The sequence below is a fragment of the Protopterus annectens genome, chromosome 6.part1, assembly GCF_019279795.1.
Source record: "Protopterus annectens isolate FY-2018-M chromosome 6.part1, PAN1.0, whole genome shotgun sequence".
Lineage (NCBI taxonomy): Eukaryota > Metazoa > Chordata > Ceratodontiformes > Protopteridae > Protopterus > Protopterus annectens.
Window position 1 is genome coordinate 439,259,519 of NC_056738.1, and position 22,605 is coordinate 439,282,123.

Consider the following 22,605-nt stretch of genomic DNA (forward strand, 5'->3'; position numbering starts at 1 on the left):
ACTGTGATCCCAAGGAGGAGGAATTTGATTGTGTAGGGGTCTCAAGTGCAACACTCCTTTCAGGAACTCTATAGTCAGGCACACTGATGTCCCACTCACCAGGCTAAACAAGGAGAAGGTTACTGTCAGCTGTCTGTCAGGTGCCAGGATCCGCCACATAACCCATGCACTCAGGTCACTCCACAACAAATGCAAATATGACTCTGTCATTGTCCATGTTGGTGTGAATGACCTGAGACGTACCTCCCTGGACTACATGAAAAGAGACATGGAAGAGCTCTCTGATCTTGTAGCCCAGGCAGGTATGACCCTAGCCCTGAGTAGCATTCTGCCATCACCCAGAATGATGCCGCAGTACAAGGACAAAATGATTGACTTCAACAATTGGCTAAGCTTCTGGTGCCATTCTAAAGGGATCCAGTATCTGTCTGCCTGGGATGACATGGTCGACAGACCACGATGCTTTGCCAGAGATGGCCTGCACCTGTCACCCCTGGGATTCCGGATACTAGCTAAGGTTCTTGCCGCCCCTATAGTGCCTTTTTTAGGCAAGGTTCAAATGACAAATTCACCACCGTAACAGGAACAGGCAAGCAAAAACTGAGGGTGATGTTACTCAATCCCAGAAGTCTAAATCTCAAAATACACTCACTCGAGGCACTCTTTAAAATGGAGGACATCAATATCCGTGCAGTGACTGAGACCTGGTTCAAGGCTCCAGAGAGCATCCCTGCACCACCAGGCTATAACTCATACCACACTTTTCGACCATGTAACCTGGACCAGAACACCAAAGGCGGAGGTGTATCCATATTCATTAAGGATATCCACACCTCCAGGCTAGTTGCTCAGCATAATGCAGCCGAGGTTATGCAAGTGCAACTAACTCTGGGCAAAACTGCAATCCAAATGCTAGCTTGCTACAGATCATCCACCATGCCCCAGGATTCCCACTCCTCTTTTCTTGATGTACTGGAAAATATTAGGGTTCAACCAAACACCCTAATAATGGGCGATTTCAACTACCCCACCATTAACTGGGAAAACTACTCATGTACCAACTCTTTCGCTCAACGCTTTATGGAATTCATAAACTCCAATGCCCTGGATCAACTTATCCACACCCCCACCAGGGGCAACAATATCCTAGATCTAGCCATTACCAATATGAGTGACCGGTGTTCCAGACCTGAAGTCAATGCCTCATTGGTCCAATCCGACCATAAGCTAATTACCCTAGATATCCACATCCTGCCTCCACCCCCCCCCCCATTAAGGAAACCATAATAAAAAATTTCTCCAAAGCCAACTTCATGCTTATTAAGACAGAAGTGGTGAACTTCATGACACCCATGCAGATGGACAATACAGTTACGACTACTGAATCCTACACAATTGCACTTTATAAGCACATGAGTGCATGGATCGTGCTATCCCAAACAGAACCAAGATGCTATCCTCCAAAAAAAAGGAAGCCAATCTGGTGGTCCCCTGCCATAAACAAACTGTACAACAGAAGGAAGAAACTCTTGCAAAAGAGAGCAAAATCCCACAAGTGGAGGAGCTCCCTAGTCAGCCTCAGTAAGAAGCTGCGATCCCTGATAAAATCCTCCAAAGCTAGTTATGAAAACAAAATTGCCACTGATTCTAAAGACAACCACAAAGCATTCTATAGCTATGTCAAGAATCTGAATGGCAACACTCAGATCTGCTCTGAGTTACAGCACGATGGCACTAAATATACAGACCCAACTGATATTGCCAACATCCTGGCAGATAGGTTCAGTGCTAACTTTACCCCCGTTTCACCCCCTAAAGAGCCCATCTCTATACCGGAAGAATGCAAAGTTCCTGTAATCACGGCTGCACAGGTAAAAACCACACTCTCCAAAGCCAAGAAGAGAGCATCCATGGGACCAGACAACATCCCAGGCTGTGTTCTACATGAACTACAGAACGAACTGGCACCCCACCTAAGTACCATGTTCAATCATAGCCTCACCTCAGGCATTGTGCCTGCTGAATGGCGCACAGCAACGGTTATCCCACTCCACAAGGGGAAGCCACCACAGACCCCAGGAACCACCGCCCCATTAGCCTGACGACCCTGGTCTGCAAAGCCATGGAATGTATCATCATGGAACTTATAAACAAAGACATTGATAATCTCCAAACTCTGGATCCTACCCAGTTTGGGTTTGTAAAAGGCAGATCATGTCTCCTAAACCTGATAGACTTCTTTGAAGCAGTCACCAAAGCCGTAGACAAGGGTAAGGTGGTTCACACAGCCTATCTAGATCTTGCCAAGGCTTTTGACACCATCCCCCACTCTGGAATTATAGATAAACTTACTAAACTAGGTATAAATCTCTATGTCACAAGATGGATTGCCAACTGGCTCACTGACAGAACCCACACTCTGAAAGTAGCAGACTCCAAATCCGACTTCAGACCAGTGACAAGTGGAGTACCACAGGGTTCAGTCCTGGGTCCTCTCCTGTTTGGTATCTACTTCTCTGAAGTACAAGCTAACACAGAAGGTCTTTGGCAAATGAAGTTCGCAGATGACTGCAAACCAGGAGCCATAATCGAAACTCCTAACGATGTGGACATCATACAAAAGGGCCTCACTGAGACAGATGCCTGGTGTCAAAGCTATGGCCTCAAGCTCAATGCCAAAAAGTGCATTGTCATCCCCTTTGGTAAAAACTCTGTACCCATGAACTACAACATAGGCGGTAGTATACTTAACACCAAAAGTGTGATAAGAGACATTGGGACACAGGTGGACAGTAGTCTCCTTTGATAATCATATCGCCACAGTAGTCAGGAAATCTTCTACATGGCACACCTCATCACAAAAGGTTTCTCATCCAGAAAAAAAGAGGGCATTGTTCTCCTCTACTCATCACTCATTAGACCCATTATAGAGTACAACGCCCCTTTTGGTATGTACCTCACAAGACATCCCCAACAACTGGAAAGGCCGCAGAAATACCTCACAAAGAGGATTACTGGCCTCAAACAGATGCCCTACGCTGACCGTCTCAAAAAACTCCAGCTTTACTCCGTCGCATATTGCCTACTCAGAGGTGATCTCTGCCTAACATACAAAGCTATGTCAAACCCAGAGCTGTTGGACATGCTCCACTTAAAGAAATCCCAATCCCTCCGAGCTACATGCTCTAGGGACCTAAACCTTGTCACCACAATAAACAGAACATGCTGGAGGGATAGATTCCTGTCCCAGAGACTTCCCATACTCTGGAATAAACTACCTATCTATATCAAACAAAGCTCCTCATTAGCACTCTTCAAGAAAAATCTTGACGATTGGATGGGAAATAGGAAATTCACCCCGGGGATCACCTCTATGGCTCTGCTCAACAGTGGCACAGGAAAATAATTTTCTTGGGTGGCAAAAACAGGGTACCCTTTTGGCTGGGCTTGTATAGGCCCCCGGGCCGATAGCCTACTACCTACCTATGACCCTATGTACCTATGACCTATTTGAACACAAACATAAAAGAAAGAGGGGGGGGTCCACAGGCAGACAAGCTAAGATGGCTGCAAAATGCATCTTTATAGAAGTATATGACAAGCCATCTTTAAGTATCTCACACAAATATTTGAGAAACAGTGGTGCTTCTTCCCTTTCTGGACCTCTGTAATTGGAAAGGCACCAACTAGAAAATCACTTCTATTAGCCAACAATAGACTTTACAGTAGCAAGTTTTCTTGCCTCCTTCAGTACCTATTGAACATCCTTGTGAAAAAAGAGCCTAAACGATATTTAAATGTTTTCATCCAGGCCGTCAGTTGCAGTTGATAGATGTAAAGATCTGTATCAGACTCTCCCTGTGATGTGAGTAGATCTTGTCTGTGAGGAAACTTGTGGTAATTGCCCTTGGCCAATTCCATAAGAAGGGAGAAACAATTGTGCCTGGGCCAAAATAGAGTCACCATAATGAATAATGTAATTCTTTCTGAATCTTTAGAAGTACCTTGGAAATCACTGGAAAGGGTGGAAAAACATAGAGGAACATTCCTAATCAATGGAATGAGAGAACAACTGTTTAGGTGCAAGGATGTCTCAAACAGAATTATTCTAGTTGTCTGTTTTGTAAGGAGGTTAACAGGTCTACTTAACAAGTCGCCCACATCTGGATCAATTCCTGGAACACTCATGAGGGTTTGTCCAAGATCTGAACAGTCTGTCATAATGCTTTGCTGGCAGAATGTAAGAAGGCTGAAGAGTCAGAGAATGCTGAAGAGCCAACTCCCAAGCCATCTTTGCCAGCTGGCAAGGAGGGTATGACCATGTATTCCCTTGTTTGTTGAGATACCACATCACTGTTATGTCTGTAACTACCTGTAAAGGGACCAGTGCTCATAGATGGTGTAGAGATTTCAAAGCATGAATCACTAGCATTTCCTCAATGTTTATGTGCTTTGATGTGTCTGAAGAGTCCCAAAGACCTTGCACTTTTACTCCCATGGAAACTGCACCCCAAGCATAATCTGCAGAGTCTGTCTGGACAAACTGAACTGGGATTGGAAGAGAAAGGGAGCCCTGAATCGAGACCAATTTGATCCCTCCACCATTCCAATTCTGACCTTACAAACTCCAGCATGGGAATATAAAAGTCTAAGTGGTGTAGGTTTTGGGTCCAATAACGTTTTAGGTACCACAGGATTTTTGTCATGTGTAAATTAGCAAGTGGTATCATGAGGAACATGGATGCCACGAGGCCTAGAATTCTGAGAAACTCTCTTGTAGGAGCCTGAAGTTGTTGAGGAAAAACTTAGAAAGATCTGATGGTAAGTTATTACCTTTTCTTTTGCCAGGAAGGCCTTTTACTTGTGTATATCTATCAGACATCCCGAAAAGACAACTTTGTGCAAGGGTACAAGCAAATGTGACAGGAGGTTAGATGCCTTTAATGCTCTGCAATATGCAGTAAACCACTAGTGTAGGGCTAGACATTTTGTGAACACTTGAGGTGCAGTGAAGATCCAGATACAGCAATCCTTAGAAATTTCCTGAAACTATGAGCAATGGGTATGTGATGGAAAGCATCTCGGAAATCTGGTGTTATCATAAGATCATCATCTGGAAGCAGTGAAAGCACTGATTGTAGGATCAACATCTTGAATTTTGGAACTTTCACATAAAGGTTGAGAAAAGACTGATCTAACGCAGGGCTCCAAGCATGCTCTTTTTTTGGTACCAAAAATAGCTTAAAATAAGAACCTTTACCTATGTGATTTTCAGGTACTGGTTCTATGACCCCTGCTTCCAATATGTTGCAGCACTGGTGGAAACAGCCATTTCTGGTTTGATGAATGTAAAGGAATTCTCCTGAAAGGACGAGAAGACTCCACTCACTGCCAAGTAAATCCTTCCCGAATCATTTTCAACACCCATCTGGAACCATGTGATTCTGAGACTAATGGGTTGGGGTCAGTCAGTATGAGAGTAGCAGGGAAACTGGGGCTGGAGGAGTGGGTATGGTGATCAGATTCCTGGCACAGCCATTCATTAGCTGGAATGCGACTCTTTTTGGGAAAGTTACTTCTTTTATTTTGTTTGGAAGCATTATCTTCCTGCCATTTTCTTTTTGGGTCTTGCTGTTCTGTCCTCAAAAGGTCTGAGAAGCGGTCTTGTTACCTAGGTACCTGAAAAATCTCCCATTGTATAAAGATCTGAGTAGCCACAGGCCCAAATACCGAATTAAGGCTAAGTGGAGAATTAAGACTTTCAGACTTCAAATAATCAGAAAAATCTTGATTAAACAATCAAGCAAATCTCAACTTTACAGAAAAATTAGAAGCTCTAGACACAGTATCAGCACAATCATGCACACTTCTCAGAGCATTCAGAAACTTCAGTCAAGGTCGAAACAATCTGATTGAAATATTACATGCCTTCTGGGGACAATGACGCAGCAAATTCTTTCATACTATAAGAACATCATCATCAGCCCCCTTTTCCCCATTTTTCTACATGGGGTCAGGGTATCGTGTTAACTGTCGCCAGCTCTCTCGATTCAGTGCCACACTCCTGCCTTAATCAACACTCATGTCTGACTGTCACAGATCTTCTTTCACACAATCCATCCATCTCTTTGCTGGACGTACTTGCTTCCTCTTACCTTCTTCCAGTCTGTTCCAAATCTTCCTCACCACATTGTCTTCTGCTTTTCTACACATGTGCTCAAACCCCCGTAATCTGTTCTCTTTGATCTTTTCTGCAATTGGAGCTACTTTGGCTTCTGCTCTTATGTCCCCATTTCTTCATCTGTCCCACAGTGCGCATCCTATCACCTTTCTCAGGCACTTCATTTCCATCACCTCTAGCTTCTTCACCTGTTCTACCTTTACTGCCCAGGTTTCTGTACCATACAGTAGTACTGGTTGCACCACTGTCTTGTACACCTCACTTTTCAACTTCTTTGGGATTCTTCTGTCATACACTACACCTGATATTCTATGCCAGTTGGCTGCAACCCCTCTGATTCTAGCTTTGACCTCTTCATTCAGACTACCCTTCTCCTCAACTACTCCTCCCAGATACCTGAAGTTGTTTACCTGTTCCACTATCTTCCCTTCTATCTCTATTCTCAGCTTCTTCTGATTTCCCCAATCTGCTGCCATTATCACCACCTTATCTGTGCTTAGTTTTGTCCCATGTGCCTTCAGATTTGCATTTCATTCTCCTATCCTTTGCTAAAATTAGCTCAGAGTCTGCATGTACTGCCACATCATCTGCATACAGCAGCTTTATTGGTCCATCCCCTCCACCCTGTTTGCTAATGTATTCCATCACTACTATGAACAGCAATGGGCTCAGAGCTGAACCCTGATGTACACCCACACTCACTGGGAACCCCTCTGGAAGGCCCTTGTACATGGCATGCACTAACTCTACCAGTGTTTCTGGGACTTCAAACCACCACAGTACTGCCCAGATCAGCTTTCCTGGGACCTTGTCATATGCTTTCTCCAAGTCTTGGAATGCCCAGTTGGACTCTCTCCTCATCTCTAGCTTCTTCTAAAGTATTTGTCTCAATGCAAACATTGGGTCAATTGTGCTGCATCCTGATCTGAATCCAAACTGCTCATCTCCCATCTTACATTCTACTACTCTGCGTATCTGTTTATCAATCACCTTCTTCAGAACTTTCATGCAATGTGATAGGAGTTTGATACCTCTGTACTGCCCACAGTTGTGGATATCCCCTTTGTTTTTGTACACTGACATGAGTATGCTTATTCTCCAGTCATCTGGGATATGCCTTTCTCTCCACTGCTATTAGTACCCTCAGGAGCCATTTCTTCCGTATCTCTCCCAGCATCTTTTATCATATCTGCTGTGACCTCATCTGAGCCTGTTGCTTTCCCTAACTTCATCTTCCTTAGTGCTGTTCTTACTTCTTCTAGGGTGGGCTCCTCTTCTTCTCTCATTGTAGGCTGTTTCTGGGGCAGTACAGCTTCTGTGGGGTTTTCTTCATTCAGAAACTGCTGGAAATACTCCTTCTATCTGCCTTTGATGTCCTCTGGGCTGGTGAGCAGGTTGTTGCTGGCATCCCTTATGAAGGGTGTCTGAGTATCTTCCTTATCTTTCTGTCTTTGCCTTGCAACCTGATATAGTTTCTTTGTGCTCCTTACTGAGTCACTTTCCAGAAATTGGTACAGTGCCTCTGATGCCCTATTCTTTGTTATTGCAACTTCTTTCTTAGCTTCTTTGTTAGCCAACCAATAGTCCTTCCTAGCCTGGTCAGTCTTTTCTGTCTCCCACTTCTTCCTGCACTCCTTTTTTCTTTTGATGACTTCCTGGACTTCTGCATTCCCCCACCAGCTTTCCTTATCTACCTTATTTCCATACCTGACTTGGCCACAAATCTTTTCTGTAGTCCTAACACATGCTGTTTTAGGTGCTGCAACTCTTCTTCAACTCCACCTATTTCCTCCTCTTCTTAGGGTACTAGAGCCCTGAGTAATTCCTTGAACTGCTGTACTTTCTCTCCAGTCAACTTTCAGGTCTTCAGCCTGGTCTCTGTTGACCTTAGAGCCTTCTCTGACCACTGCTTGCAGCTGATTGTGGCAACTAGTGGTTTATGCTGTGGGCTGACTGTTTCACTGGGGATGACTTTGCAATCATGGATTCTGCCCCTTACTAGGAGGAAGTCTACGTGAGCTGCATGTTGACTACTGTTGTATGTGACCTTGTGACTGTCTCTCTTTCTGAACCATGTGTTGGCTACTATGAAGCCATTTGCCAGACAGAAGTCTAGAATGGCTTCTCCTTCTTTATTCCTGTTGCCCCACCCATGCGAACCCAGGCAGTCCTCATATCCTGTTCTGTCTGTCCCAATATGTGCATTCAAGTCACCCATTATTAACACCAATTCATGTTGCCCTGCTTTATCTAGTAGGTCCTGCAACTGCTGTCTGAATGCACTCTTTTCCTCACTATCACAACCCTGCTGTGAAGCATAGGCTGAGATTATGAATACTGCCTTATCATTACACTGGAGTCTGACTGCCATGAGTCTGTCATTAATTCTGATGGTATCCCTTACTGCCTTCTGAAGCCTCTCTCTCACCACAATTCCTACACCATTCTTTGTAACACTGCCCTTCCATCTCATCTCCTGGATACATAAGATGTCCAACCTCCTCTGTATCATCATGTCATCCACTTCCAAGCTGCATCCTGTCAGTGAACCTACATTAAGTGTAGCAATTCTCAGTTCATGTTAGGCAGGTTGGTTGGTTTTACTTCCAGCTTTCGCTCAACAGAGCTATCCCAGGTAACCCAGGCTGGGCAACTAGACACCAGCCTGCCAGTAGCTTATTGACCCAGGACTGCTGGGCTTTACACACACTAGCCAATAGGGGCACATATACCTATCCCACCGTTAGTACGGGTCCCTGGCATGGGTCAGAGTAGGCCGGGTCCTCAACCCGCTTAACACCGGTAAATACCCATGCCCATTTTTGGCAACATTAATCAACATGACTGAATCACCTAGAGCCATATTTTACACCGTTGAGTGGCTAGCCCTGCCACAGCATGCAGTCTGTGATCCGTGTTCTCCTATCTTGAAGATACTGCGCACCAAAGCAGTTGGTCTGTACAACTCTTCCCCCTATAGGGCACCGTGTAGAGTCTTCTATTTATTGGTGAGTTTGAGAAGGAAACACTCAGCATTTTTTTTGGACATGGGAGAAACCCCATGGAGACAGAGGGAAAACATGCAAACTCCAAACAGGCATTGGTCGCAGGTCAGGATCGAATCTTGTAACTTGTGCATGGGAGGCAAAGACCTTAACCACTAAGCTATCTGGTTTCAGTTCTACATACTTCTACATAATTTCATATTATAAGAACATTTTATCACAAATATCCACATATAGCCCTGATAATTCAAGATCCTAAAGGCTAATATAATAGAACAAACAGTTTCTCACTTTGTTGGTCTAACCACATGCCCTCCTTTTCATAGGGTGCTGGATTAGAGGAAGCTAATGATTTCTTGTTAGCTGTTGCTGCTGGAATTATTGCAGCAGAGTCAGGTGACAGTTGAACATAACAACATTTATAATCTGGAGAGAGCATCTACTGTTTATCAGCTTTCTTTGAAACTGCAGCCAGTGAGTCAGCAGCCTTGCAAGCAGCTTTAAAAGTGTCTTCAAGAGCTGGCAAAATGGAAGGAATAGATGAGGAATTAGGAACCTCATACTCTACTAGATCATAAAAATCTGGCCAGTTCTTGGAGAGCCCATGTTTAGTCCAAAGCAAAAACACCCATGGGTCTAGCAACAGTCTCGACAAAAGAACAAAATCTTGTCCAGGATTAACTTCAGGTTCACTATCTGAAGTATCAGACTTCTGGTGATAGATTCCTAGAATCACACTCTGTCAGAATCCTCATCCTCTGAAAACACATACTGTTCTCTTGCAATACCTACACGACAATTGTGAAAGGTAAACAGCCCTCTTGACTGACTGAAAAGCATTCTTAGACAAAGATATAAAATCTGATTTATATACAAAAACAGCCTGTAATTACTGTTACCTTTTTCTAGGAATATCCCTAGTGGAAGAACAGTCAGGGGACAGCCTACTGTCTGTGGCAAAAGGTTTCTTTCCCCAGACAACTCTTGTACCTAAAGTATTTGGTTCTCCCATGCTTGTAATAGGTACTGGAACAGCCCTTGAGAAAGTTTCTATTCACTGGTTCATAGTGGCATTACAGCTATGCTTGACAGAGTCAAGGCAATAGTAAGTGGTTTGTGGAATCAGTAACTGTAGGCTGCAGCAATACTTTTAGTCGTTTTTTTTTTACTTTTCAGATACAAGTGGAGTGGAAGAATCAGGACCCAGAATATTATCTGTGCTGTAGCCAAAGAAGAAACCTGATTACCAGTACAGTAAGCTCAGCGACACTGCAAGAAGGGGAGTATTCACTAGTAAACACCAAACATACTTTCATTCTCCAAAGTAGTAAACACAAGGAGTACACTGAAAATTGTGTCACCAGACCTTAAACTTTTAGTCGGAAATATCACAGAACATTTTTTGCCTCAAAAATAAGTGAACACTCTGATAAAAAAACAGTAACCGGTGGGAAAACACATTCCGACTGTAAAGCACAGCCCATATACTTATTTATAAAATCAGTTTCCACACAGAATTGAAAAACAAGCCAAGTAAACAAAGCAGAAGCAAATACAATTCCCAACAGAAGCCTGTATTCTTAAAGTGGAATACCACACACAGCTGTTCTTTTTTTCATTATAGTAGATCAAAAATAAAACCACAAATATGCAATAAAATATTTATGAGAGGAAGGGGTCCCCAAAAAGGGGTCTTATCTGTTAGGCAAGATGCTTTTGACCAACTGCTGTCCCTCTGGAGCCAGACAGATGCTTTTCCTCAACCAGCAGTACAATTGTGAAGATTTAGCTCACACTGGTTGCTGACACACTTCCCTACAAAAAGGCTGCAGCCTATCAGTAACCAGAGTGAGTGAAAGGGAGGGGAATTAGAGCTTTGGCAAGCTGGTCAGATGCTGCATCCTTGGCAAGACACTACCAATAGGCTGAACATTTAAAGTAGTCTGAACAGATAGACTGTGCTGACTTGCCAGTTCACAGACTACCATGGCTAGTCTGCAAAAAGGGTAGGATCTGGATCACTTTGTTTGTCTATGTACCACATTACTGTGGTGTTGCCTGTGATTACTGGTAGACTGCCTGGAACTCAAAGATGACTTAAAGATTTTCAGAGCATTTATTAGAGCCATAATTTCTTTGAGATTTATGTGTTTCAGTTTATAATGCTTATTCTATGGACCCTAACCCCCCCACACTCATGTTTTACAAATCCCAGTAGTGGATTTGAAAAGGTAGAATGGTGCTAATCTTTGGTCCTAACTACATTGATGAACCACTGAATTTTCCTTATTTGAAGCATGGTCAAAGTAATCATGAGAACTGTCTAGGCCATGAAAAGTAGAATCCTGAGATACTCCCTTATAGATGCTATGGTCTGGTTGGACATTTGGGCCAACAGCAGCACATATAGTGGCTAAAGGTGGAGGTGTCTTGATCTACATTAGCAACAAATACAACTCCAGCTTAGTTAAACAGGAAGATGCCCTGGAGTTCATTCACATCCAGTTCCATCCATAGACAATGTTCCTTACCATGTTCTGGCTAGCTACAAGTCACCCTCCATGACCCATGACCCACAAAGCTCAAAACTCTTACCTAGATCTTTTAAAGGTGCTTACAATCCAACCAAATATCCTATTCATTAAAGACTTTAACCACTATACACTGGAAATGTACACTGCCTCTAACTCACAGGCACAATGTTTCCTGGACTTTATCAAAATGAACATCCTGGACCAAATACTGTGTACTCCTACCAGACATACTGGACCTTGTACTCACCAACATGGGATAGCACTGGACTGCACTCTTCCCCTGTGTCACATCCTCATTGGTGAGGTCAGACTAAAAAGCTGTTTCCTTTGAAATAAAAATCAATCTAGAAAACCCAACTAAATCCATAACAGTTAGGAACTATTCTAAAGGTTCATAGATTCATGTTAGGCTAATTGCTTTGAATAGTAATTTTAAGCCTAGCTGAGAGGCAAAGGTCAGAATCAAACTTTGTACCTTGTGTCAATGAGGTGTAGACCTTAACCATTATGACAAACCCCTGACAACCCCCCCCGAAGCAAACTACATCCTATTATGTGATACTTTGTCAAAATTCACAGCTCCCCCAAACCCCAAGAACACAGCTAACTATGCAGAACCATTCACAGATACCCTGCACAAACATGTAAATGGCTGCATTGAGGCTGCCGTACTTACCAGAAGTGCAAATCTAATATCAAAAACAAACCCCACTGGTGGTCAAAAGAAAGAAAAGTCATGGCCAGAATCAGAAACAGTAACTCTCATAGAATCAGGAGTTCTCTGATTCAACTAAACAGGAAACTAATAGGTCTAATAAAGTGAAACAAGGCCAATTACAAGGTCAGGATAACCTCCCAGACTAAGGACAATCACAAGGCTTTCTTCAACTATGTCAAGAACTTTAAAGGTAATGCTCAGCAATGTATAACCAATAACCAAAAAATACACACAAAAAATCTAATTTAAAAACAAAAAATAGCAATGGAAATCGGAACTTGAAAAGATGACTATAATAACAGTCAACTATTAAGCACTTTTGTCCCCTTCCAAATTCAAGGACTTCATCAGAGATTCAGCAGTGTGTAGAGCTGGTCGTAAATGGTACAACCTACACTGACCAGTGTGACAGAGCAAATCTACTGGCTGATAACAATAGTTAACTTCAACCCCCCACTAATTTCAATTCTATACTTTTCTGCATACCACCCCCCCCCACCTATCAACAGGGAGCAAGTCCTGGAGGTGCTCACTAAGGCCAAAAACACTGCTTGAATGGGCCCTGACAATATTCCTAGTTGTCTCCTAAATAGCCTAAACCATGACCTACCCAACCACTTGAGGCACTCTTCAACTACAGTTTCACAATAGGTTAAGTGCCAGGTGAATGGAGGGCTCAAATGGTCATCCCTCTTCATAAGGGTGGATGATCAGTTGACCCCAGGAACTACAGACCTGTCAGTCTGACAAGTCTAACATGCAAAGCCATGGAATGAATTATCATGGAAATGATCAATAAGGACATTGGCAACCTACAGATGCCCCAGATTATCTTTGTTAAAAGAAGGTCTTACCTATTCAGCCTGGTAGAATTCTTCAAGGGGGTTTCCAAGGCTATGAATGAGGGGAGAAATGGTACATATTGCCTACCTTGACCTGGCCAAGGCATTTAATACAATACCGCACTAAGGTATTATTGATAAGCTTTCAGAACTAGGCATAAATCCCTACATAACACACTGAGCTGATAGCTGGCTCACAGATAGGACCCAAGACGTCAGTATCAGTGAGACCACCACCTCCACCAGAAGACTGATCACCAGTGGAGTATCCAGGGCTCCGTCTTGGGCCTGCATCTGTTTGGCATCTAATTCTTGGAAATCATGGTTAATGTCAAAAGCCTAGCTCACCAAGTTGGGTCTATATTATATTCTCGAAAGCCAACAATATCGAAGCTGATATTGTCGACACGAGAATAGTGAAAGCACACAACATCGAACGTGTAAACGGAAATCTCCATAAGGGGTGATTTCCATTTATAGCAATGTAGTGCAGTCTCGTAGTTGGTATATTTAAGTAGTGGGGGGTGGTGCAGGGGGACTTGCCCCCCTGCTTAAACCTGTTAGGGTACTTTTTTCTTTTTTGTTTTTGTTGTTTTTATAAGTTTGATGTTGGAAGACATTGACCATATGGTGTCGACCATATGGTGTTCGATGTTTTCAACTGTCGATCTTATAATATAAACCCCACCAAGTTCACAGATGACTGTAAATTGGGAGCAATCATCGATTCCGCCCACAACATCAGCATCCTACATAAGGGTCTAAGAGAAACAAATGATTGTTTCTAAAGCCACTGATTAAAACTCAGCATGAAGAAATGCATTATAATGCCTTTTGGGAAATGATCCACCCACTCTAATTACTCCATTGACAAAACACCTTTAAGAGATGACCCATTAGTTAGGGATCTGGGGACATATGTAGATAGTTATCTGGTCTTCAAAAAACACATAGGCAAGATAGTGAGAAAATAAGTCTATGTTGATCAGCTCATAAGCAAGTGTATGGCATCCAGGGCCAAGGAAATTATAGTACCACTCTACTCAGCCCTTATCAGACCAGTGGGTTCAATGCCTCCTATGGCATGTACCTAACCAAGCACTTGCAACAGCTGGAATGCCCTCAAAGATTCCTTACCAGTAAATTTCAGGGTATGAATACCCAATCATACACAGATTGCCTTAAGGCGCTATCTCTAAATTCAGTCTCCTACAGGTTACTGACAGGTGATCGATGCATGTCATATAAAGCATCCTCAGATCCAGCCTGATGGAGTTTTTGTACATCTGCAAAACAAACAGCACCAGACATACTATATCCAAAGACCTAAACTCTGCATATAAAATAAATAGAACATGCTGGAGAGACTGATATAAGCTTCCCATCCACATGAAGTAGGGTTCATCCCTGACCCTATTCAAATAAAACCTTGATCATTGAATGGGAAATTACAACTTCATCCCTGGTCTGGCCCCTATGTCTCTGACAGACAGAGGTTGACAGTAAGTAAATTAATCCTCAGCTAACATGCCCTCCCCAAATAACCCTTAGCTATCTCCTTACTAACATACCCCACCATATAGGTATCCAAGGTAATCGGGGACAAAACTTGACTGGGTTGTATGGCTAGGTTTATAAAGATCCTGGTGCTTATTAGCTTGGTATAAACCCATGAACCCATGAATATCAGAAAGAGTTCCTCGTAACATTCCACTTTGTCCTGAGAAGAAAAGCCATCATGAAGTATATATCTAGGAGATATCCTCAAAACACTATCCTGTGAGGCAGAGTGAGAGATGATTTTTATTTTCACCTGAAATTCCATACTTAGAAACAAGATTCTTACCTAATCTAGAGATTCTTGACAACTTGTAAAAGAATCTACTGAAAAAACAAATAAATAAAATAAGGCAGTCTCCTAAAAACTTGCAATGAGCTACTGCAAGAACCAAGCATTTTGCAAATACTGTTGGAGTAGATAAGACAAAGAGTAAAGCAAACAATTAAAAGTGCAAACCAGAAATAGAAAATGTAAAAAAAAAATCTGAAATCTCTGAGAACTGGAATGGGGTGCTCAGGGGCGGCTCGTCCTATCGGACTGCCGGACTGCAGCCCTCCCACCTAGAAAAAAACAAAAAGATATATGTTAAACAAAAAATTTACGACTGCCTTACCAGCAGTCCAGATAGGGAAAAACAGGTACCCAGCAATCATTGCTGCGAGATACCAGGATTCTGTGCATTGACAACCGCACCACACAGAGGAGCTCCGGACTGCTTCAGCTGCAGTCAGAGCCAATGAGAGGACTGAGCTGCTCTCGCAGGACTTGCGAGACTTTTTCAGTGCGCAGGCTTCGGTCACAGAATTCTGGTAGGTAAAGGAGCATGCAGGAGTACTGGGTCACTGATCGGTCGTTTGGGCTGACAAGGTCGCTGAAGGATTACTGTAGTACCAGGTCATGCAGGATTACTAGTACCGAGGAGCAGAGCTGATCGTTGGGCTGGATGTTATAGTAGCAGGTCGCTGATCATTGGTCTGGTAGGAGTGTGCTGATCGTTGGGCTGGTAGGAGTGTGCTGATCGTTGGGCTGGTAGGAGTGTGCTGATCGCTGGTGTGTGTGTGTGTGTGTGTGTGTGTGTGTGTGTGTGTGTGTGTGTGTGTGTGTGTGTGTGTGTAAGTAAAATGCCCCAGTTACTATATACTGGTGGCTAGAGAGAACAAATGGTGGTGGTTCCTCATAATATCTGTGGTTTCTAAACATTGTAATGCCTAATATTTGATGGTGCAGCGGTAGTATTGTTGCTTCACAGCTGCAGGTTCTCAGGTTTTATTCTTTGCTGGGGTGACTTCTGTGTGGGGTCTGCATCTTCTCCCTATGTTTGTGTGGGTTTGCTTTTGTGTCCTATGTTACTTACAAAGACATGTCTGCATTATTTCTTCCTGGGCCTCTGCTGAAAATTGTTTTTTTCTTCCAAGTCAGATTGTCCTGATTAACAAATGTTAAATAAAATTGACAGACATTTGAATTTCAGACTTCAAGTTTCTGAATGTTTAACTCTGTACATATTTGATGGTGCAGTGGTAGAATTGTTGCCTCACAGCTATAGGTTTTTTGGTTTGATTCTTGGCTGGGGTGCCTTCTGTGTGGAGTCTGCATCTCATCCCTGTGTTTGTGTGGATTTGCTCTGTTGTCCTGCCATTTTACAAAGACATGTGTCTGCAGTATTTTTCCCTGGGCCTCTGCTGAAAATTGTTTATGTTCCGTCAAAAGTAGAATTCACAAGGATTTGTATTTCAGACTTCATATTCTTCAGAAAATACATAGTAACACAACCTTCTATTCTAGCAGTTTTGTAAGTTTATAAGATGAATATTTGAAATTTGTCCTTATTTTTGGGACTGTATTACCCCATTATTGGCTTTGTCCAGGTTTTTTGTGCTAAGGTTGACAGCTATAGCAAGAACTGAACTCACTGAATATCTTTTGAGGGCTGTATTCCCTCATTACTGAGTTTGTCCAGGTGTTTTGTGCTAAGAGGTTGACAGCTATGGTGAGAACTGAATTCATTAAATGATAAGTTTCAAGTCTTCCTCTCTTTCACAAAGCAGCTGATTTGCCGTAGTGGTATGTTGTTCTGACTCTTTTGCACAGGGACCTTGGCAGTAAAATGTATGGCGGTAACACAGCATTTTATTCTAGCAACTTTCCAAGATTATACAAGCAATGTTTAATGTGTCCCTGGTTTTTGGGCTTTTGACCCCCACCAATAAATTTGACTTCTTCCAGATTTCTTGTGTTGCGAAGTTGAGATGTAGTTGAGTATTGAATAAATTTTACAAGGAGCTGAGAGCTGCAGGGGAAGAGAAGTTTAGTGCTGCTTAGGGTAAGTCAGCTTGCATTGTTAATAGCACAACAGGTTGTGTACTTGCTTTTGATGCAGATGGTTGTTGGTTCTACTCCCACAAGGGGTGAATGCTGCCGTACTGAAAAAGTTAAGATACTATGAGCCTGTTATCGGTTTGCTATCCATTTCCTATTGCAATATTACTAGCTTATCATTTTTAATGTAATATAGGCAATTTATTCCTCAGGGACGTCAGACACTTTATTTTTCGATGAAACCATGAAATATAAAGGTGTTTGCTAGCAGCAACCTCTTCATTAGTTACAGATTTATTTAATGTGGAATTATTTAGATGACTTTTTTACTTCTTCAGAGATTGTGCATATTTACTGATAATGGTGGACTGTAGAATTGTGCATATTTACTGATAATGGTGGACTGTAGAAGTTTGATTAGACTTTTATGATGGAAATGTTCTGAACTGGGCAGTTTTGTCATTATGGGTGCATGCATTTTGTTTCATTGTTTACTGGAAAGATGTTCTGAACTGGGTAGTTCTGCCACTGGTAAAATGTATTTTCTCTGAATGTGGGTTTCAATGCTGTTTCAATGAATGTGAGTTTCAAGGGCAGAGATGTTTTAATGCTAAGTTTGTTTAGCAGATGTCTTAGTGTTTGTACTGTAAAATGCAAAATAAAACTTTCAAATGAAGTCCAAATCATCATAGAAGTAAATCAGTATACACATTAGTGTTTATGGTAAATGGAGTGAAATAGCCAAGTAATGGATCATTGGAATGGCTGCAGGGGGAGGCTCCATTCAACCATGATTTTGTGAGGGGGAAGGGTGGCAAACTTAAAGACAGCCCCAGCTGAACTATACCTCCCAAATGTCCAGATTTTCAAAGAATGAATAGATTTTTGCTTCTTATTTTTGGTTTGTTCCTCATAAAATTTGTGGTTTTCTGGCAAATCATTTAGGAATTAAGTCACTAAATAATGACACACTAAGTTTCAGACTTCATAACCTTCAGAAAAATGCATGCTAAAGTAAGACCTGCTGTTCTATCAACTGTCTCAGTTTATACAAGAGCAATTTTTAGTACTGTTTATATGTTCCCCCAATATATTTGGCCTTGTCCGGATTTATTGCATTAACAGGTTGAGAGGTGCATGCAAATAAATTGCTTTATAGAATTAGGCATAGCCAAACCTCTCAACTGCCCCTGATTTTGGCTCAAAATGTTGCTCTTCCCCCTAGTAATCCCTCCACAAAATAGCAATTTTGGAAGAAAACGTGGAGGGTTTACAATTAAGAAATAACTGTAGTAATCAGTTATAGATTACTTTTATTTCAGAAATGCATGTAGATTCTTTTATTTTGTCAGCTGCTCAAGTTAGCAGTACTAATATTAAAGTGTCCCTTTTTTGACAGTTTCCCAGCTGTATTGTGTGGCTATTTTATATTTTTACATCACATTTTTGGTCCATTTTTCATAAAATTGTGTTTTTTTGGCAAAATTGTGGGGTTTTTTTGGCAAATTAGTGACAAATCATTAAAGACTGAAGTTAGAAAATAATGACAGACATTTGAGTTTCAAATTTCATACCATTCAGAAAATTCATACTAATGCAAGACCTATTCTATTATCTTTCTAAGTTTATAAGAGGAATATTTAAAAATTGTCCTTATTTTTGGGCCTTTGTCCCACTTCTTTGTATGACTTTGTCTAGATTTCTTGCTCTGAGGTTGAGAGGTATGACAAATGTGTCAGGGCCATCACAGTCAGCCAGAGACATTTCAAATTGTGACATACTTCTTGCACCCCACTCCCCCATGTAGTGACTCTGGATGTGTCGAAGCAAGGCAAGGAGTAGTTATGCAGTGTAAATGTGCAGAGTATCGCCCCCATCCAAGGTAGACACAAGTACTAGAGTGGCTTTTCATCTGTCCTTGATTTTTGAAGAATGGTCTGGTTTCTGTCATATTTTTTGTACTGTTGATTTATGCTTATTACTCAAAGTGCCTGTTGCTCTGTGTTTAAGTAGCAATACTTTAATGACCATCAAGTAAGCTTGGCTGAGATCGTAAGATGCAAGTAAGCTTTAATAAGCATACTGTTAAAGAATTGCCATGCCAACATTGAAAGCCTTTCTGTTGTTGCCATGTAGAGAATACTTAACTAGATAATGTATAAGCCTTTGGTATTGAAATGCATATGACAGTATTTGTAATAAAGGACAGATTACATTATTTTAAGAAGCTCATTACACTTGGAGACTTCCAGTCATCTCTGCAGGCTTTACCCGTAAACTAAACAGAATGCCAACTGTGTGGTCCATAACCTGTACAGTAATCCTTTTAAGCAATGTATCTTGAGCTTATTTCTTGTTTACTTTTCATTTTTTACTTTGATCATGTTTTCCCCATGAAACAAGTAGATAGTTGCCAGGCAGCAGGTCTTTTTTTGGATAAGAAACATTTTTACAAGTGGGGGCATCACACATTTCTACTTTCAGCATGTTACTTGGTACTGTAATAAAGCTGAATATAAATTATAATTAAAACTGCAGTGCAAGAACTGGTTTGAGTTGAGTGCTACTTGATTTTGACTGGCATTCCATTAATGTATATAAAAAGTAATTTATTTTTTCATGCCTCACAACCTTTTTGTTCCCATCTAGATATTAAGTAAGCTGTCATGCAGCCAATGCACTAAAATATTTTTATTCTTCTACACTTCATTTTGTCTTGATTGGACTCTCATAATGAAGGTTTGGCACCCAGGGCAGTGTATTTAGTTAGTTTTTGTGGTTTTGAGCATAGCTCCTCCCCTTTCTAATTGGCCACACCCCCTCCCATTGACCTCACCCATTCCGCTGTCTCCTGCAGCCCCCCTTTGATTTGAAGTCACCAGCCACCACTAGGGGTGCTAAACATCTTTTAAATCCAGAGATACTAGAAAACTGAGAGGCTGAATGAATGGTAACAGAGGCTGTACATACAACATTCTAAATTTTGTAACTTTGATGCGAAGACTTAGAAGAGGTGTCAATTCTGAAAGAAACACAGTCTAAATCTAATTCCTGTCCATTAGACAGGGAAACAGACTCTGAGACTGATTAAAATCTTTTCCTTTTTAAATTCAGGAAAGATTTAGAATGTAAAGACTGAAAGGCTTGAAATAAGCTCTTAGAAAGAAAAACAGTCCATCATCTGTGCTTGTCCTAGGTAATGAAGTTGAAGAAAACTACCACATTTTATATTTTCTTTTCCTGGTAGAACCTCAAAAAAAGAATACTGATGAATAGTCCTAAGAATACTGCCTGCTCCCTCCTATAATAGTAATGCGTGCCTCTCCCTTGTCTGAAGGGGGACAGACAAACGACTGCAGATAATGTGAGGGGAGAGAGAGAGATTATTAGCAGTCTGAAGTATCAGAAATGGCCACAACAGTAATTTATCAGCAGCTGAGGTGAACAGGAAGACCAAAGTCAAGACTAAAGCTTCCTGAACAATTTTTTTTCTTTTTGCAGATTACAGAAGGAAGAACCAAAGATCTGGAAGCCTGGTCCATGTCTCTACTGAAAAAGATGCCTAAGTACATAACCGATAAATCTGATGTTTCTTTCATTCCTCCTCACGTATGGGAAGAGTCCCCAGCTATGCAACTCCTGAGTGTTCTCAAGGAAGGATATGCCGGAGCACTGCTGAACCGAATAAAACCCTGCTTGGGAAAACAAGGTCCAATTTATAATGTGATATAAATGTGTGAGCCTTAGACCGGGTGGCTGCTGCACAGATATCATCTAAAGAGGCCCTGGAAGAGAAGCAGATGAGGTGGACATAGACCTGGTAGAGTGGGCCTTAGGAGGGCGAGGTATCTGTAATCCATTCTTGTTATAAATCATGGTGATACAATTTCGAATCCACTTAGCGAGAGTAACCTTTGAAACTACCTTACATAGATAGCTAGGAGAGAAGGACACAAATAACTGATCTGATTTTCGAAAGAACTTCATCCTGTGCAGATAAAAACATAACTGTCTGTGAATACCCAGCGAATGCAACAATCATTCTCCCTGATTAGAGAAATTTGGAAATAAAACTGGTAGCTGAATAGTCTAGTTAAGATTGGCTTCTGTAGCTACCTTGGGCATAAAAGAAGGTTTTGTATGAAGGGACACTCTATCTTTGTCAAAAATAATGTAAGGTGGCTTAGAAGATGAGGCCTGAATTTCCGATATTCTCTTTGCTGACGGCAATAAGAATTGTCTTCCATGAAAGAAACTTTAGGTTGCAGTCACCCAGTGATTCAAAAGGTTTTTGAGTTAAGCTCTGCAAAACCACAGTGAGATCCTATGGTGGAGAAGGATCCTTTACTGGAGGCCAGAAGAGAATGATCCCGTTCAAGAAGGCCTTGCATAGTTTGGAAGCTGAAGGGCAACTGAGAATGTTGCTGGAATGAAAATTAGAGATAGCCATCAACTGAAGTTTGATGATAGAAAAGCTGGCCCCTTCTTTGAAAAGAGATGCAATGAAATGCAGAACATCTGAAATCAGTACTGAAAAAGGGTCAATGTCCTCTTAAGAAGCCCAGAAAACAAACCTCTTCCATTTGCTTCAATAAACGTTCTTTGTAGCTGTATTTTGAGAGGCTAAAATAATATCCCAGACTGAGGAAGCAAGCCTGGACCTTCAACTTTCTTTTTGTGGTGGGAAGAAGGTCCAGCTGAGGGAGCAGTAGTTTGTTCCATGGTCAAGACAAAAATGGTGCTTGCATCTCAGGGAAGCTTACAGCAATAGCTGCTAAAACAGGAAAGTTGTAAAAAAAGTCACTTTTCCTACAAAAAAAGAAAAAACACAGTGAAAAACATTTTAAACACTTTACCCAGCCCAAAACATAAAATAAACATAGTTTCCTGATAGAAAATAGTTTTCAACAACTTTTAAAACTTTTTACCACAAAAGTAAAAATATGTGCTCCCATTTAAAAGTACATAAAAGGAAAGTGACAGTCAATAAGAATACTTTTATGTAGCTTTAAAATGGTTGTTTTTCAAAGAAAATTAGTTTAAACAACAAAAAATAATGGGATGCTTTTTTCCTCTGAAGGTAACTTATGTGCTTAGCAAAGGAACAGTGTTAGTCAGCCATCAATCCTTGTAAGACTGCAGAGTTGAGCTCTACTCACCATTAGTAAAGCACTGAAGGGCTTGTTATCCAAACCAGTCTTTTTAGTCAGCTCAGCTCAAGGTAATTAATGCTTTGGGTGTATGGAAGGTGCTCTTAAGCTTTGAAGCTGTCTAGCTGTCATAGCCTCTGCAGGATATAACCCATATAGCTTAGGCTTACTGCAGCAGTGATCAATATGAAGAACATCTATGAAACTCAGTGCATGACATTATTGAGTGACTGTAATCATCAGTGATTTACTAGAAAATGAAGACGTTAATAGAGTTTCTCAGAAGGGCATAGGA